The following is a 20328-nucleotide window of genomic DNA, read 5'->3' as shown; positions in this document are numbered from 1 at the left end:
TCCTTACTACCCTTGTTCAGGGCTTATTTAATAACATGACCTCAGGTTATTGCCAGAAAAATCTTACTTGTATTTTTGGTCTTCTCTCTATAAGAATTTTACTAAGTTAAATGGTAACATTAAGTTATGTGGCAGGCATTAATAAATATAGTAAGTCCATCTTCATTCCTTTATCACATATATTAGCAAAAAGTGGCATTTAGGAACGTGGAATATTGATAACTGAAATATTAAAGATGCACTGTCTTGTAACTTCCCTTTTGACTGTATAGAAGCATCTCCTGGTATTTCTTTCTCAAAGCTTCTGTCTGTTTCCTTAGAGACCATGATTCTCACCTACCACCCAGGCGGGTATTTAAAGTAAGCATTATTTCTGTGTGAAGGAGTGGTTTTCAGTCCTGGCTGCAGTCACAACACCTGGAGAGCAATGTGCCCATTCTCACTCTGACCATGATTCAGCAGTGATCTGTCCTCCTGTTGTTGTCTGTAACATGGAGATAAGGGCAACTTTCAGACACGGCTGCTGTGAAGTTTATATCAGGAGACATACCCACTAGCAGGCACTTCAAAATGATAGCTCTGTTAATAATTAATGCAACAGACGAGGTCCCTGTTTCCTCATCAGAAGTGAACAAGCTGAATAAACAAGGTCAGAGAAATTGCGTTGCTTAAACTGGGCAGTTGGGTCTAGCAGCTAGATCAGATGAAAAGTTTCTGGATCTGTGGGATCTGATCATATTGCTCTTGACTTTTCTTATTGTCTTAAGTCTTACCTGGGGCCTCAGAGCTGACCATTAGGAGTCATGTACCATCACATGTCAAAGAGAGGCACTTAACCATTCGGGCTCGGTTCAGTGACTCCTTACCCTGTCCCCTCTCCCAGAGCAGAGCATGTCGCTAAATGCTGGTGGGCCAGAGCCATCTTTAAAGGATGCTTCCCAAGAGTTCCCTTGAGGGTAGGACAGTCATAGCCCAATGATGAGGCTGTGTGGAGGTCAGCTGGAGAGAGCAAACACTATGTCAGTAATGAGCACGATGGTGAGGAGTGGGGTGGTAGGCAGAGACCTAGAGAGATCATGAACCCGCCCAGTGAGCCAGAGCCAGCAATGCCAGGATACAAGATGCAATGCCCTAGTTAAGTGAGACCTTGCTGTCTTCTTCTCATCCCTACTGCGACCTTGGCAGGGCCCCAGGCAGCACAGGGAGTGGGGCAGAGGAGAGGAAAGCAGCCAAGGAAAAGATGATGCCACCCCCTTGCCACACCTGGTGTGCCCAGTCTGAGTTGGGTAACAGTTTCTTTACATTGGATGAGAGAGAAGAGTTTTCAGTTAGATGACACTTGCCTCTTCAATAACTTTTCTGATGCCCCTAAAGTGACCAGAAAATCTATGGGCTGAACCCAAAACAATGATGAAGGGCGATAAAGGGATAACCAAGAGAACAGATTTGGGGAAATGATGTGAGGAAAGTGAATGCTATTTCATGACTGCCTCCTCCCCAGTGCAGCCCGTACTGTATTCCTGTGTGTACTTCCTCCTGGGCAGAGGGTCCAGGGCTCCCTTGGCCAATGCCAGAGTGTTAAGTGCACGGACGTTGAAACGACATTAGGTCTCTTCTGACACAGCCTTGAACAGCTCCCTCAATTTCTTTTAAGCCGAAGAGTTTCCTGATATTTTATAAACTAGTACCAGCCATCAGTTCGATGTTACGTAACATACTCACTTCTTACGATGCATTAGGAGACAGGTCGTTGGACGCATCAGGTTCTTTCTGCAGCTTCAGCGGAAAAAATCACCATGTTTTTGTGCCTTTGTTGTGTAATGCGTTTTTCCTCAGGGGCCCAGACCCCCTAGTATATACACAGGTATGGAGAATGTTGGGAGCACAAGCTTGGGGGTCAGACAGATCTTGGTTTTAATCCTGGCTTTGTCATTACCTCTGCAACGCTAGTATGTTTCTTAACCTCTCTGACCTTGATTTTCTCACCAACAAAATGGACATAATATCTGCTTTATAGGATTATTTCAAGGGTTAAATGAAAGAGTGTGAATAAAGCCTTTGGCACAGTGCCTGGCATGTAAGTGCTCAATAATGGCAGATTCCAATACAATAAATTATGGTTGTAATAATCACAATAATAACCGTTATTATTGAAAGGCTTTTTTCCAAAGAAAACTGTAATATTTATTATTGGGTAATAACAAGTGCTATTACCCCACCACCAAAAATACACTTTCCTCTAGTGGGGAAGAATAAGAATACTATAGATCCCTCCAGAACTTTCCAACCCTCTCCGTTGCTTCTCTATCTCCGTGCTCCTCCCACAGCTTCCAGCTCCACCATGGGTCAGCAGTCACTCTGTGCCCCGTGGTCACAGTGCGAAGACTAAAGACGTAGGCCCATTACAACAAGATTATCCAATCTGCACAAATGCGAAGAGAAGGGCGAGTTTGGGATGGGCCCACTTTCCGTGTGCCTTTTCTAATATTTTCTATACAACCAACACCACCACACAAGAGTGGACAAGTGGCTCGGACTTCTCTGGGGTTCGCAAAGACTAAAGAAAACTACAGAAGAGGCAGGGATTTTTTTTTAACTGTATACTTTCCCAGACTATCCCCCACGACAGTAAAAGCTCCAGGAGCAATCAAGCTCCAGGGTTGGTTTGCTGAACACCAGTTTGCCCACCACTACTTTTTCACGCTTACTAAGACAGTTTCAGCCCACCTATCAGGAAATCTTATTCTACCTAGTGAGTTGCTCTCAACCAATGTTTTAGTGCCTTTTTCAAAAAGGACTATCTCCCCAGGCTGAGTTGTCTGATCTAGACAACACTCCCCTGGGGCCCAGCGAAGGCAATCAGGATGGACATGCATATTCTCCATCCACTGGCCTGCTAGGCGAGGGTGAAGAGTGGTTTTTTGTGAGGTCTCTCCTGCTGGGAAAGCTGCAGCCAAGCCTTCCTATTCTAAGTCTGTAGCAGTTAACTGTTGGACCACCCTTCCCACCACTAGCCCCATCCCATCCGCAACCCATACAACCACACACCTCCCAGCAACAAACTCAGACAGGGCTTCAAAACTGATACAGAGGAAGAAAAACCTTTCTCCAGCTGAAAAGCCCATCTCTCTACCCCCACCCCCAGCCCCCAGAATGGGGTCAGTGTCCACGTTCTTACACAAAGCCTGGTTAGCATCTTCCATCAACCCTTTGTTCCTTTTCCTGTCTAATCTTTACAATCCTGGTTCTAGCAGAAACTATTTAAAATAGCAGTTTTTCTACCTTTTAACTGGCTGTTCCCTTCACTACAAAACACACCTAGTGGAAGCTTTGAAATTACCACTTGTATTGACCTAATTAAGGTCTTAAACAGGGTGCCTCCCTTTTCTCCTATTTTTATTATTATATTATTTTCTTCTAGTTTCCCTTTTACATAGATGTGGCTTAAATGCAGATCTCCACTTTAGATTTTGACTTGCCAAAACTGTATAAGGAGACGAATACAAATCTCTGTCCATCCTCCAAATGCTTACATACACTTCCTACGTGTCAGTCAGCGTTCTCTGTATTTTACGAACATTAGCACATTTACTCCTTATGACAATCCTATAGTTAGGCATTATTATCAGCCCCACTTACACCTAGGGAAATGATTGCACAGAGTAGGTAAGGAACTTACCCAACAGCGTACAGCTAGTGAGCAACAGGATTCATTTGCAAGCAGCTTGCCCTGGGGACCCGGCTTTAACCAACAGGCCATCCTCCTTGGTTATGCCACACAGCTATTTTCTCATTCTTTATCTCACTGAAGAAAAAGTCCTGATGTATTTCATTTTATCATCATTTTTAGATGTGAAAGAAACTAGGCTCTAAATAGTTGAATGTTTTTTCCAAGTCACAATTAGGCAGATCTCAAAGGCAGAGCAGTCTGGCTCTAGTATCCTGCTTTCTGCTTGCCTGGGTATATCCAGGTAGTCTCAGAAGGGTGGACATGAAGGATTTGTTACTATAGAATTTTATTTACTCACTCGACTTTGCTGTCCATATAATCATTTGATCAGGCTTCTAAAGCAGAGCACATGTGCCCAGAGGGTCCTATAATGAATCCATTGTGTAAATTACAGAGAAAGCCATATATTATCCCAAATAAAGGGAGCATGGATCAAGGCTGTCATATTTCTATGAACATTGTAATATACCCTTAACCAAATTTGTATTTTCTCCTTGTAAAAGGGTAAAAATTATGTTGTTTTGACTTTTGGATCATTTAAACTTGTATTTACTTTATATATTTTCTCAAAAGAATCTCCAAAGATTGACAGTCATTTAACCTGCTCTTAAAAAGAAAACAGACATAAAACAACAAAATTATTGGACATGCAATGACTACTTCTTTATGGACTGAACTATTGAACAATTCATACTTTGATCATTACGTAGTTCAATTTATGACTTCCAAGAGGCCTTTTATCAGTAGCTCCTGACTGATTTTCCAAAACAAATGCAAATTTTTTAAAAAAGTAACTTATTCTAATCCTTTTTGATGGGGCTGGATTGTGGTATTGAGCTCCCCCATATCTTGACATGGGCCTTATCAGCTCAGAGTAAAGATGGCAGGGGTGCTATGTACACGTCTCCCACTGAAACTCAAGCTCTCTTGAATTAAAATTTCCCACTTTTGCAGTGTAGTCCTCCCTCTACGATCAATTGCAATATTCTTATTCCACACTGGATTGAACACTAGAGATTCAGAAATAAGTCAGGCATGGCCCTGGCTTCAAGGAGTTTGTGGTTTATTAAAGAAAACAGACTTACAAACAAATGCAAAGAATATTGTGCGATAAATCACCAACAAGATATCCAAGAGGCACGAAGGAGGAGTGGCCAACTGAGCAGAACGGGTCCGCAGTCGCCCAGAAGGGACTGCCTGCGTTTTAGCGAGGCCTTGGAGGATGAGGAGGAGCCGGCTGCTCAAAGCCTAAGTAAAGACTGTATCAGGATTGAAAACTTGGCAAGGGCCACATTATAGAACACCTTGTAAATGTGAAAATACTTGGACTTATGTTCACCATTCCCAACAGTGAGAAACTATTAAAGAATTTGAAGTGGAAGAATAATGTGATTTAGTTTCCCCTCTAGAAAGGGCAGGATGGCTGCAGTCTGTTAGATCCAGAGGCCAAGGCTGCTGGCAGGGAGGTCGATTAGAAAGCACTGTAGGCGCCAGAAGGAAGACACGTAGGCGCACAGCCAGGACAGGAGCACAGAGTTATAGACAGACAGACAGACAGACAGGATTGGAGGGTGGGAAAGGGAAAGAAATGGAAGTGGCCTACTCTCTTGTGTAGTTGAGGAGAGTGGAAACTTATCAGTTAAGGTACTTTCAGGGAATTTATCAGCTCAGGTAACCACAAGTGGGGAAGTCAGGTAAGCCTATGATCGGTCAGTTCAACCACGCCCGTCAGAGCCCAGCTTCCCTTTCCTTCCGTCTTCCCACGGCCCGCGCGGCTCACAGCCACCGCGCCCCCGTTCCGTGTGGACACGCCAGCATGCGGCAGCACGAATGGGAGGCTGTGCGCCCGAGCACCTCTTTCTGAGAGTGCAGGACGCCTTCCCAGAAGTCCTCACGGGTCTGTCAGGTCTCAGGGCAAGAGCTGAGACTAATGCCCTGCCCAACCCCCTGACGGAGGGAACGGGGTCACCGCAGAGCAGCCCGGGTCAGCGTCGCCCTGCTGGGGCTTGTGCTGCCGCTCCTGGAGCGCAGGAAAGTGCAGAGAGGAGAAACCCCATTACCGAGGGGGAGTCAGAGGGGAACGGGGACCAGCTTGCACACCGACCTGCCCAGGAGCGGGAAAGGCCACGTGTCTGGCTGCCCTCCCTCCACGGTCTAGTCGTGGCAGGAAGGCATGTGGGGAAACACTATAAAAGTAAGGTGATAAGTAAAAGCTCCCAAATAAAAATAACCCAAATGATCAATGTTGTGCAGACTCAGGATAAAGCAAGCATCTTCCATCATTTTTATTTTTAGAAAAGAAAAACACAGACCCAACCTGATGCTTGACCTGCACAGCATCTAGCCCAAAATACTTAGCACACATCTGAATAATGGATATTCATTCACCTTTTTTTTCAAATGCTAGGCTACAGAGTCTATAAATTCCCTGAACTCTCTTCCTTTTACATACAGTCCCTTCCCACAGGGGATGGATGGAGAAACCCAAGAGGAGACTTTACTTCTCAACTGATGCACTTTTTACTTCAAAACCAGCCCATTTTTCAAATGAGATTTTCCAAAAATGAGGCATTTTGATGATTCTCCACCACCAGTGAGTAGGAGGAAGGTGCCTCTGCACTTTGTGCAGCTGAACACCTCCGTCTTCGTGGTCCTTCTCATATTCCGGAGGTCTCTCTCTAACTACTTAGAAATATTTCTGATGTCTCTTGAAACATAGATTTCTTCTCATGTGTGTAACACAAGTTGGACTGACTCAATTTTTTCAGCTTTATTATCACTTGATAAACAAAAACTTTACAGTGATCCTAATGAATGTATGTCCTTTTCAAATAAGTCTGGTTGATTTGATTTTTTTAATAAAAAAACACACACTCTGGAACACATGGCCTTCTTTCATAAAGTAAAAGAATAAAATTCTTTTTGTTGATTCACCATTATGTAAAAATCAGAGTAGGAGTCCAGCTCCTTTGTTGTACTTCGCATAACAGAAAGCAGAGCATTAAGTAAACAAACTATACATTGGAAAGTCCCTTATTTAGCAGGCACCCAGTTTAACTGATAGTTTAAGGTTTTGACCCTCTCTAGGTGAGCCTATAGGCCAAAAAGCCAAAAAGCTTTGCTGTATAGCAGTTATATTCCTCAACCTTGAAATTTGTCCAGAAGGCACTCAGAAAGGCCTTTTGTTATAACAGAAAGGTCGACTTCATTGTCACTGTTTTTCTAAGATGCTGTTTATTGCACAAATCCTTTTTATTTCCCCCTTTTAAAAAGTTTAACCTAGAATGCACTAATGTGCAAAACTGTTGACTTTGATCCTGGGCACCCAGTTCCACAAAGTCAAAGTGATCAAGGACCAAGCTATTTCTCACCTTTTTGCTTTAATCTCACTGCCTCCATGGAGGACGGAAGGTAAACAGTCACACTGAGCTCCAATTACCAATATCAAGATAAAAAAGAAGTGGCTTTCCCCTTCCACCTTTGAAATTATGTATGGATTGATGTAGAATAAATTTCAGAGCTTCAAGTACTCGCTTGCTTTCTGATGGCAAACAATGGATTCTGAACAAGGACAAGTAAGTGGGGGAAGGAGAGGGACCCTGGTTACTAGGCAATCTCGGTGACACCGTGACACACAAACAGGTTTCCACCCTGAAGCTCAGCTTGCTTTTGCTTTATGAGTATTTCGATTAAAATTTTTTTGGCAAACTAGAATTTATGCTTTCCCAAGAACCTATGTAGCAGAAATACGGTGAAGAGAATTTTTTAATTACTGGAAGAGAGCAAAATTATAAGGAAAGGTAGAAACAATTTGATGTTCTATAGCTGCAGAAAAGAAACCTATAGGGAAGAATATTCTGGGGCCGATGACACCAATATGCTCCCTTGTGAAAATTTTAATTACTGGGGGAAAAGCCTCCAAGAACACTTACACGTGGGTTGCTTTTTTTTTTTGTCCTGGTTAGAGTCTTCATTGCTTTTTTGGTCAAATCACCCTTTTATTTGCCAGAATTAATTAAAATAATTAGTTCCTTTCTATCTGTCTGAAGAATGACTCCCCCATAAAACCTTTTTATTTTTCTGTGTTCTGTGGTAATATTTGGGATATTTATGCAAGTCTTAGAATCAATGCAGTGCTGTGTCTGAGGAGAATCTGATTCTTTTCATTCATTTCTCTGCTAAGATGGACTGTTACCTACATCCTGTACAAGTAGGAATACATGCTGGTTTGTTTTCTCATCTTTCACAGTAAATTGACAGTCCTGCCCCTGGTCGATTTAAATTTCAAGACTTATAGACCATCCATCCACAGTCTATCGGCATTATGGAAAACCAGTTCTCCAAAAGGTTTTTTCCAGAGGGTTAACCTTGAATTGTCAGCAATGCAGATATTTCTAATGCCAAAGGGAAGAGGGATCTGAGGGAAAATGGAAGGTAATTGATCTGTCTGTGTTTCATATCCTGGGCCATGTGTTCATATCATAATCATCTACTTCCTTCTGGAGCTGCCGTCACTAAATTGTGCTTTAATATTTGTCCTTAGCTTTTATTGGACTTGATTTAATAACTGGTTGTATGAAATATGCTTCAACATTTGGATAGTGGCCATAATACAATTTAATCTCCCCTTTCCACGTTAAAGTTATTCTAGAGTATTAAGTCAAAAATAACTTGATCTCCACTGAGAAACTAGCATGTTCATTCCTTTCATATTTTAAAAAAAACTGTGTACCCAACTTATCACCTTTCTTATTTTTACACTGGCTGCCAGGAAGCTCAAATGCAAATCTAAAAATGGCCTCCAGCTATTGGTAACAGTAACTCTTATGGTTAACTTATCTGATTGTTTATAGCACGGAGTCTATTTTTCCATTTCTTTTTTATTTGCCTTATGATTTTATCTTCTGCTTTATGCTCCTGAAATCTTTCTTGGAAAGAGATGGTATATAAGTAAATTCAACAAAATATTCTTATTTGGGTCAGTTTCCTGATTTTAAAACATATGAAGGGTTTTATAAGGAAATTATAATCAGATATTTTATCTTTTTCTCTGAGAACAGTGTAAAACAGAAATGAATGTGTGGATTGTGCTAACCATTAAGCAGTAATTAGTAAAGATAAATGTTTTTCTCTAGTGAGCTAGATTGACAAGGGAGATTGCAGGAACATTTTTGAGAGGCCATGAAATTGGAGAACAGTTTTGGCAATTTTTCACATCATCTGAAATATATCATCATTATAACACAGTTATAATTAGATTGTCTATGTGTCTGACTCCCCCATTAGCTGCTGGCCTCTTGAGAATATGATCTATGTTTTAGTCATTCCCAGACTGTAGCACAATACCTGACCCATAGTAGGGCTTCAATAAATAGTTTTAAGTGCCAAATGAGTTTTCATCTATTCGGAGGCATTAATCTGGAAAGAAATATTTCAAGGTGCTTTCCAATCCTGTGACATCAATGAATTCTCATTTGTTACCATAGATACCATTTCCTTAATATGGTGTTTGATGCAGCCTCTTGATTCTATAATCATTTCATCTATGAAGAGATCATTATCAGACAGAAAGTTCACATCTAAACATTTGTCTCATTGTTAATGAAATTTATCAAAATCAACTTTCAAAAACCATCATTTTCAGAAACCAAGAAAAATTAACATAATGGGAACACTTTTTTTTACTTTACTAACTTTTGCCAAAAAGGATTGTCCAGCAAATGTAAAGAGAATTTCGACAATTGTTTCAAACCAAATCACCGGCTCCACAATAATGTGTGCTCTTGACTAGATTATAGAGCCAGAGATAGAGGATCGAAGGAGGAGAATGTTAAAAACTCTGTCTGTGTAGTTTTCAAATACGTATGTGTAGAGAAAAACAGAGAGTTGTCAGTACTCTACTGCGAAGATCAGGGCCTGAGGCTCTCTGTAGGTACTGAAAGGCAACAGTGAAAACAAAGCCAGCTGGTGTATATTGGTCCTCAATCAAAAATCCGTCAATCAGTAAAATCACCCCTTTGAACAAATCAGGAAAATCATGTAGACAGGGGAGACAGAAGAGGAAATGTGAACCTTAGATTTAAACAATTCACTTGCCCCAGACCATGCTTCAAATTTAATGTCTAGTTTAAGCATGAAATTAAAAACTTGTATTTGTGATGTTTTATCCATTTTGTATATGACTTACTAAAATCAAACTGAATTCCTCAGAAAAAAATAATAGTGCATCTGCCTCCCATGAGATCTCCCTAAAGGATATAAATGATTTTATTTGCTATAAATGATTTATGAGCTACCTGAATGTCATGCTGTGATTCAACATGGCAATACTTAACCTGGGGTAATTTGGCATGGCAGCATTTTTTTTTTTTGGACAGAATTTTAAGTTTTTTAGATTAATTTACCATATTAACAGTGTTACATGAAATTTGCTACAGCTTTTTGAGTCTAAGTGCATTAAATGTCACGTGATCACTGTACATCCCTAACGCTAAACACCAGCTCCGCCCTCAGAGAGTTTCTTCCTTGGGATCAGCCAGCTGTGATCTCCTCCTGAAATTGAACAGAGTAGGATTTCATAAATGATCATTGGGGTGTCCCAGCATGTTTGGTAGCAGGAAGCAAGAGCCACCTTTCTCTCTGCATCACAGGTAGCTGTACCGTAAGATGCAGTTGAGTGAGAATACGGGGTGGTCCTGGAGCTCCCGAGCACGTGGACGCGTTGATGTGGCAGCTTGCGCCGTAGTCCTCCCTCTGAGCCCAGACTTCCTGCGAAGTGCCCACCGCCCAGGACAGGGCTTTAGCATATGTGAGCACTAGTGTCCAGTAGGGAGCACCTCCAACATCATAAGGAGTGAGAAGTGACTCGGGCTCCTGATACAAGCCTCGTGGAAGAGAATGCGTGTGCAAGAAGCACCTCGGAGGAGCACCTCCTGGGCTCCAGAGAGACTTGATTTCGTCAGGTGTGGTTGTCTTTATTTTAATCATTTTTTTAAATATTAAAGTAGTATTTGAATTCATGTTGGTTGTAAACAACTCAAGCAGCATAGAGACATAGAGAATAGAAGCAAGTGCCTTTGCAGTGGCTTCTTGAACTATTCCACTCCTCTCCTGGAGGTAATGACTGTAATTGTTTTCTAAGTGTTTTGTTTTGGCGCTAGGCCTAAACATTCAAACTTGATATAACCAAATGGTTTAGTGATTCTTATAATGGGACTCATTCATAATAGAGAATTCCACTGTATCATGTCCCCATTGTATTCCATATCTCTAGTAAAAAAGTTCCTATTGTAACTATTTTATTAATAACTCTTAAAATACATTCCCTCAGTGGATCTAATCCAGGAGGGAGAACTTCTTAACATTTAAAATGTTGTGATTGCCTATAGGTAACTGCTATTTTTTTTATAATCTATGGATTGAAAAATAGTAGTAACAGAAATCTACAGTGAAGCTAACATCACTTTAAAATAAATGTACATTTTTCTTATCACAAGAGCATATCTACACATTTGAAAAAATAATAGTACCTACACATGCAAGACATTTATTTAGGCTGCAAATAACAGTTGGTGTGCAGATGGAGATTAACTTGTCACTACTGACCACATACACCCACCTCCCCAACATATAGATACAGATACACACACACACCTCATGGGATGGGAAGTATCCGTATCAGACTATGGAAACTTTCCATCAAACTTGTCATCACTTGAAGTAAACCCTTAAAAAACTGCAGTGAAGTCATACTGTTCTAAATGGGTCGTTTAATTTTTAGATATTTGTGTGTTTTGAAGAGCAAATCGGCTTTCTATTCCAAAATAGCTCAATTATGTTTTGATTGCAACATCAGATTTTCCAAGGATCTTGGAACTCAAATACTGTAATCAGTCCTACATAAGTTGATAATTGCTTTACAAAAATAAAAACTGTTGCTGTGGCGTGGTAGTATGGGCATATGTGGTGTTTTCTATCATCCCAGAGAGTTCACAAAGTGCTTAGCTCTATTGATTTTGGAAAACATGTTGTTTGATTCTGCATGATCAGGTATCTACCTCTTCCAGGTAAGAAAGAGGAGACAGGGGGCTGGTGTCTGTGCCTCTAGAAGGCCCTCGTCCAGGTGGGCACTGGCAGCGGGTCACCATCCCTTTGCCATTTAGCAGATGGTTTTAGTCTTCATAGCTGGTTTCATTGGCTTCCTGAGCAAAGCCCTCAGATATGAAAGAAGATTCAGTCCATTTATCCCAAACTCCCCCAAGGAATACATTTTTTTAAATGAAGTACACCCTGAGTGACCCATTTACACCCTCCTTTCAGCACATATGTCACGATCTCATGGAGTAGTGAGCACTTGGAGGTCTGCATTTAGCCTGGTGAAAGGCTTGTATTTCACTTTAATGGGGGCATATCTCACAGGTCCTTTTGTATTTATTACCATTTTTTCCTAGCGTAAAATGTATTACAAAGAGTATATATATACCCAGTTGCCCTGATTTTTGACTTCTCTCAAAATTTTCCTTTTTATTTTTCACTGAAAATTAAAAAATGAACTGTTTGGTGTTTAGGAGCCTGACCAAGAAGGTTTTAATAAAGGGAACAGAGAGACTGCTTAAGGTACCATCGCTTGGGGGCTACTATTGGTCTAAGTTTAATGAATAGAGGCGGAACCAAGTACTTGTTAATGTAGCTTTCAACTCCAAAATTGATTGTTCCAGCCATCTGTGCACTGCATTGCCCATCTTGGTTTACTCCCTAAGTTTAAGTAACACACAGCTAAGCGGACTAAGTCTCGTAGGTCCTGCTTCTTGCCCCACACAAAGAGAACAACACACAGAGCCAAAGGCCGCTGATCAGATATCTTTTTAATAGAATTCCAGAAAACTCTGCACATATTGCCCAAGGTTGTTGATTGTTATCTTGGGAGAAAAATAGTTTCTTTTTCTCCTATCTGTCCATTTAAAATGTACAGAGTCCTCCTGGGAAGAAATCAAGCAAAATAACACAAGAAGAAAAAGCATGAGGATGTAGTTTGTTCGCCCCGTTCTCAGAGCCAGTGTGGGCTGCCTGTGCTTCAGAGGAAGAAGTTCAAGGTGACAAAGAATGGAAAGCAGGCCAAGTTGTGTTGCTCTCATGGGAGTGAGGTGTGTTGGCTTCCAGGACCCTGAATGAACAGGGAATTCCAGATCTCTTGAAAAAATAGCACTAGTCAAAGTACTAGAATAACACGTATACATTGCATTCATGCAGCATAATCGCAGGGTAAACTGTTTTTCTTTTGCTTACCAAATAAAAGGACTAGTGTTTTTTAACAGGAGTTGCAAACATTCCCCTGTTTACTCATGACATCTCTGAACTGATTTCCCTCCCAATTTAGCCGATTATGGGCAACCCTTTCAGAGTGCAGGTTGAACTCCCCGTTTCTTTGGAAGGTCTACTGAGGAAAATGTGCCCAGTTTGGAAGTAATAGATGTGCCTTTCTTTTCACATCCAAGTGCCCATCAGTACATCCCAGTGTGAGAGAAGAGCTTTATGTTTTTGAGCAAAGATGCCCTGCTCCCAAAATGGACCTACTGCTTGCCATGCCAGGGCTTCAGCAAGTCTCCCTGACCTTCAGTACAGAAATCCCCCTTCAGCATGACCTCTCTGTAAGTTCCCACCTCACCCCCGATGCAGGGACTGCTGCAGGCTCTCTGTCACACCTCTCTCTGATCACTGTGGCTGCTGGCCTCGGCATCAAATGGGCCTGAGTGTGGTGGGGAGCCTCTTAAGTCAAAAGGAGGATCATTTTCTAGGCACATGTCAGGTCAAGGGGCTACCCTTTGAATTAAGAGATGCTGTTGCTCCTTCAGTCATCTGCAGGAAGGCATGCACTTCAGGCTGTTGGTTCTGTTCTGCTGCTTTTTTAATGACGGTGATGTATTTGTGCAGGCACTGGCCTGTTCTCTCACTGTCTCCAGCGACAGATGCCATATCCATTTCTAAAAGACTTATCTAGATTAAAATGCCCAGAGAAAAAGGGAAAAAAAGCAAAGCAACTGTCTACAGATGGGTCACACTAAATTCTCATTGAAGCAAACTGGCTGCAGACAGTCTATCTCAAAATCAGAAGTTGTGTTCAGATTCCATGAGCTTACATGGCATGATTTACTGTAACCGTGTTTGCAAGATTTGCTGAGTATGACCTGAAAAATTCAGCAAGGCAGTCATTAATTCAGTCAATGTGCAAGCTTTGCAAAATTTCTGCACATATGCCCTGGAATGGTCTTAATTTTCAGAACCATTTTCTGCCATCTATAAAGGCAGAGACCTAAAGCTGTAGCTGAAAAGTTTGAAGCCAAGTACAAACAAGGATCTATACCTTTGTCTGCTTGGGATGAAGGTAAACTCTAGTCTTCGAATTGTTAGTGAAACAGCTCATTTATATAGGCTAAAATTTTACAGACATAAATTAGAACAGTTCTGCTTTGGAAAAGTATCATGAAATTATACCAAACTTTTAAAAGACTCATAGCCTATCAGATATATGAAATTTCTTGCTTAGTATGACTTTGATAGCAACTTAGATTTGCTTCATTCTTCTTTAAGTTTCCAGGACCTATTATGTGAATTGCACTTAACAGGAAAATTAAAATATTTTCTAAGAATTTTTTATAATTTTATCTTCCACTTAAAAGGAAAATGAAAATAATTAGTGAACTACTAGAAGACTAGCTCAAATGAATTTCAGCTTAAAATCTGGAAAAATAGCCCAGATAGTTTTTAGGGCCCCATGCTAACCCTTTGAATTAAAAGATGCTATTGGTGCTTCAGTCAAACAAAGATAACCTCACAATATCTTTGTTTGATTAACAGAAATAATAGCTGCATTTGTATTTTTCAGTCAAAACAATTGAAGCTATTGCTCTTAATTATCAATATTTTTACACCTCATTCGAGAGAAAAATTCATTTGATCACATACACATAGGGCTCAGGGTCTCTCTTCCGTGGTTTGGTATCTCCATTACTATATTTTATTATCTGAATTTTATCTGTCTCAAGAAGGATATGAATTCCTCTGTATTTCCGGCTCCTAGTAGAAAACCACAGTATAGAAAATACTTAACATGGTTTTGTTGAGTGAAACAATGGACCTCAGAGGAAAGGAATTAAGTAGCTTATAGAATCTAAATGTGGCCCTAGCTATATTTCATCAAGTTGCGACACACCAGACAGAGTTTGTGCCCAATGATTTTATGTTATAAAAGAACATTTGTTGAAAAACTCACTTCCTTTCTGCTTTGATGCCTTTTACAGAAATATGATAGACAATAGAATAGAGTCAATACTGAGTCACTTTTTAATTAGTGAATTTCAGAATTATCTTCCCTTTTCTTACTGATTTTCCTAATTCTTGCCTCTTGTACTACAATCATGACAAGTTCTCCTCCATTTGATATCCATTGTTTTTCCTGAATTGGATGCCTGAGTGGTGTTTTTGCGATTACTACATTGCCAAAATTCAGTGTGGGTGTAGGATGCAAGGGGTGAAGCTGAGAAGGGGTTCTGTACATCTGTCTCTGTCAATCCTTAGGTCTCCCTTATTGTCTTTTTCTATGGAGTAAAGGACTCAGAAGAAGAAAGAACTTTGACAGATGTGTGTGTGGCTTGTTCAGAATGGCCCCCCTAAACCTTTCTGCTCTCCCAGTTAGTAGGGAACTCCCACACCACATCTCTGAATTTCCTAAACATTGGTATTTGCAAATACATACTGGCTTCGTCCATCTTCTTGGAATTAACTTTTAAAAACACTGGAATGATTTTAACCCAAATTTTCTTTGTGTTGCTTGGCTAAAAAGCTAAAAATCTCCTCCCACCTAACTGGCATATATCCTAAACACACTCCAGAAATATTTAGTGACTTCATTAAGCAAAGACATGCTGTTGTTATCATTCTGCTTTATTGGTATGAAGGGGGATGCTTACAAGGAAAGAAATGGCAGTGCTTTTAAACAAAATCATTTCAGCCAGCTTTTTTCTAAGCATTGTATCCAGGACATTGTCAATCAGCAGCAGCACTTATTCCTTTGCTGACTGTGTCACTTAGGCCTTGGTGGTTGTATCGCTAAGCTGTATCTCGTAGGGATGGTCCTGTTTCCAAGGGAATTCAGTTGCCTTTCTCAGAAAGGCAACAATAAAGATCACTGACAACACGGCAGGGCTAGAAATCCTGGGATTAGAATAGTAACAGAGATCTAGCCTGGAGAAGTTACAGCTGTTCAAGACCTGGGAGTATAGTGTGGCATTCCCTCCATACAGCACCATGTGCTACTAAGAACTTATCACATGGATTTGGGCACAGAGATGTGTAGATAATCTTTCTGAACAGGGAGTTTGCTGGCAAATCAGCTCCACAGGGGTTGAGGACTTGGGAGCGAGGAGCGAAGAGAGCCCTGATTTCTAGCATCACCAGTTACTGTGCCCCCCACACAGGCCTCCAATTTCAAGTCATCAACACGTGTCACTGACCATGAAGCTGTGAGCTCCGCGCAAGCCCGTGTGAGTGGCTCCCGCACACCCTGGACCTCTGCGGGCCCGTCCCGGCTCCAGAGCTCCCTGCACGGTGCGCTCAGGCCTCCCCTGTGACTGCATCACAGTTCAATCTCTCCCTTCCCTTCTTCATTCCCTCTCATCTCAGAACAGCTGTTTCTCCTGAAAACATGCTCCAGTAAACCCTGCTGCATGAATGAGTATCTCAGAGTCTCAAAGTCCCTTTCCCAGGGACCCAACCTATGACAGAGAGAAATGGAAAGTTGAGTCATGCACTGAAACATGGAAAATGATAAACCCTGTGTTCTCTCTCCTAAATTCATTAGCTAATTAGATCAACTATTATATCCACCTGGTTTCCTGATGAATCACAGAATTTCTCTTGATACGTTAACAATGCAGTGCTTTCTGATTCATTCTGTGAGTCATTATTCAAGTCCGTGGTAACAGACAGACCACCACGAGCCAGGATCAAATGCGGCCCCTCTGTTGACATCCAGTCACAGGGCAGACTCCTTCGTTAGGGCTGAAAGGGCAGTAGCACGACTGGGAGACTGCATCTCACCTCAGATACTGTTATTATCATATTTGTCTTATTATGCTACTAAAATACTTCCTAGCTAACTCTCGTGCGGAGATGCACAAAACACATGGTTTCCTTAGACAGAAATGGCTCTGGCAGAATACCTTTCTGCCACATGAAGCTAAAAAGAAGGAAAGATGGTAAGAAGAGGTAATACAATCATCTACTAAAGTAGCTATAAATTTTAGGCCTGGTAAAATTGTAACTTAGATGCAAATGTGAGTGACAAACTTTGAATCATAGCTCTTTCTCCAGCAAAACACAACAATTTATATAGTCAGTTTTCAATTCTCTCCCCAAGGAGTGATAGCATTAATGGTGATTATCCAGAAGAGTAGATAATGAACAAATTCATTTCTGTTCGACCTTAAATATTGTTTTGTATTCTAAAAGTAACATTTGAAGTGGTTACATTTTAGATTCTAGAAAGTTATGATGCCTGGAATTTAAATACTAAAATTACATTTTAGGAAGCCTACTGAAGAAAGTGAGTCATATTTTTCACTTTCTCTTGTACAGTACATTCCTCCTGTCTGTATTATTGCTGAGAATAGATATCATTCTCTCTTAAGAGAGTGTGAAGTTCATCCTAAACAGAAGGAAATTTGCATCAAAATGTTTCCTAGTTTATATTTTCCCTTTGCTTTCCCTAAAGCACTGGGAATGATTAAATATGTTGGTTGAAAGGAAACACTCCTTCCCTGTCCTTGCTTGGCTACAATTAATTTTTTTTTTAATATTTCAAGTCAAACAAATACAATTGGTTATCAAGGTATGGAGTCATGTCTAACAACACTTGAGATGGTTAAACTAAAATACCTGCCCATGGAAAATCGAGTTGGCTATGTATATATGTATATATCCTCCATCCCTTACTTCCTTCATTCAATAATGTTTTATATAGGATGCTTCATATTAATGCTTCAGACACTTTAATGTTTATATTTTATTTCACTCTTTCTTTGCCTAGAAAATTCTATAAAAGCAAGGACTTTTAAAAAAATGTGCTGAAGTAAAATATTCCAGGTGTTGTTAACCCAACGTCAACGTTCAATGTGTGTTTCAGTTCCTAAGGTTACCTCCGTGGAAACTGATTTATCAATATTAAGCAGATAATCTGTTGAGAGCCATAGCATTTTCAATAAGTCTGAGCATTTATGTGGACTCAAAGTTAACCTCCTGCTCTCCTAGCTTATTCTTAGTCACGTGGCACACGTTCCTTCTAAAACAATACATTTTTACATAAGGATGGAAGGTTATCAAGCATTGCAGGGAATTTGATTTTTGCTTTGGGACTCCTTTGCTCTGGTGTTTGACTCAACAAGTATTTGATGTTTGACACCAATACAAAGTTGATTTCTCTCCTTGTAAATAGCTGAGTTGTATCTTCAGTTGAACACTGATAAGGCACTGAAGAGTTGAGTAAACAAATCGCTAAACTGAGTAGTTTCAAACATGGGCTCTGCCTGCCAGGGTGACATTGCACAGGAGGTTTTATCTCCCAAGATCATGGTTTTCTCATTATTAAAGGGAAGACAGTCATATAAAGTGACGAGGATTGTGGTGATGATTACAGACAATAAATGTAAGTAAATTGAGTGTATAGTAGGCACTCCGTAAATGCTGGTGTTTGTTACAAATACTAGCAAACATTTACTGAGTGCCTACCTTGTGTACATACTGTTCTAAGCACTTTCTGCGGATTGGTTCATTTAAACCTCAGGACAACTCTGTGTTCAGGTACTGTTGTTATCATTATTTTGCACATGTGACCTAGAGAGCTTAAGTCAGAGTTAAGTGGCCAAGTCAATATTTAAACCGATCCCATACATTTAACTATCACCCAACACCACCTCTCATATAAGCAGAGCAGCCTTTTAGCAGAAAGTGGACCTAGCAAAGGGATCCACTCCTGCTTCTAACCATGCCCCTGGCCCTGCCACATTTCACTGCTGGCCACACTCCTGAAATGCCCTCCCAAACAAATGCCTGTAAGCGGAGTGTTATTTCATAAGAGGGATCAGCATATTTCAGGCACTCAGCTTTACCCCAAACTCCTTCCATAATATGAATGGTGAGAAAGAAAATTGTACCCCTTATGATGAAGTTTTATATAAGATGGCTTGAGACCCAAGGACCAGATGAGCTGAAGGCAGCTTCTCTCTGGCCTTCTCTCTGTCGTTTAAACAGGTCTGATCAGAATCAGCCAGTCTGGGAGTGGTCATAAGGGAAAGGCAAAGGGAAACTGCGCCTGCTTACAAGCCCCAGCAAGGCCACTTACTGGCTTTTTTTGCCCAAGGGGCTTCCACCTTCTGGACCCTTTTTCATTCGCAAATTGCAGATGTTGCTGGATCTTAGGTAGAAGATGGCCACCTACGAGCTAAGCCTGGCCCTCAAGTAGGATTTGGCTTTAGCCTTGTTTGACTTACCCCAAATTTTGTTTTGCTTAATTGCATTCTAAGATACAAAACTCTAGAGATTTTACATAAAAATCCTTATTTCTGTCTTCCTTTGAAAAGTGAGGTTGTAGCATCATTGGGACCATTTTTCCTTATGGCATCGGTGAGAACCGTCAGCTGGACCTGAGCAGTGGCTGCCCCTTCAAGATGGGACGTGTGCTCACTGGTCCACCGCGGCCCACCCTTCTCCATGGTCCCACACCCAGTCGGCTCCCTCAACTACCCTCCTTGCCGGGTCTTGCAGGCAAGGGGGGTTTGCAGTCCTAGGACCTGCTCTGACCTTCGTTTGTTCATTTATTCATTCTTCTTTTCATTTGCTCAACCCACATGCCCTTCTACATATTGTACTTAGAACCAAAATGTAAATCTTTCTTTCAAGTGACAGAATTCTGTCTTCATTTCTCAGAGCCTGGTTCATTACTGCTGCTTCTAAAGTTTTCTCTCTTCTTCTTATCCATACAGGATCCTGTGGTTTGCTAAGCAGCAGCTAGCTTCTCCTGGTCCGAGCCACTGCAAATCTCCTGCTCCCGTGGTAAGAAGAAGGGAGTACACAGCAAGCTTGGGCCAACAGGTAGGAGGAGGATGCGCTGTTCAGTTATGTAGCCCGATACTGGGGAAAGATTACAACACTTCTATAAAACCAGGAAGCAATCCCTATGGACTAATGACAGGGAGAAAAGTTTAGTTCTTTCTTCTTTTAATCTTTACCTACTATATAATATAGCATGCTATAAAAGCCTTGTACCTGAATAATACAGGAGAAAAAAATATAATTTTTTTAAAAGTCATTTAAAAAAATACATATTTACAAATGTCTATGAAACCTTTGACTGATTTTAGTGGTGGCCTCTTTTAAGATGGAACATTAGGGAACGAAAGATATGCCTTACGTGACCTGAGACAATGCCTATTTAAAAATCCATTTCTCCAAGGCTATAGCTAATTGATTCTTGAATCTTCTTCGCTGAAATAACCTTGTCCCACAGGCAATTATAGTTCAATTATTTATTATTTTGCTTGAAAATA

At 40.8% G+C, this 20328-nt stretch overlaps 1 protein-coding gene across 2 annotated transcripts in view; it reads left to right on the top strand.

Moving 5' to 3' along the window:
- B3GALT1 (beta-1,3-galactosyltransferase 1) overlaps window positions 1–20328 on the top strand; it is a 525967-nt gene that overhangs the window by 461243 nt on the left and 44396 nt on the right. For both annotated transcript variants that reach the window (XM_036884265.2, XM_057505455.1), the window contains exon 3: window positions 19765–19873. The gene's annotated coding sequence lies outside the window, so the exon portion shown is untranslated. The remainder of the gene's footprint in view (window positions 1–19764; window positions 19874–20328) is intronic.

This window comes from Manis pentadactyla, chromosome 8, assembly GCF_030020395.1.
Source record: "Manis pentadactyla isolate mManPen7 chromosome 8, mManPen7.hap1, whole genome shotgun sequence".
NCBI lineage: Eukaryota > Metazoa > Chordata > Mammalia > Pholidota > Manidae > Manis > Manis pentadactyla.
The sequence above is the reverse complement of the archived record's forward strand: the minus strand, read 5'-3'. Positions and strand labels throughout refer to the sequence as shown.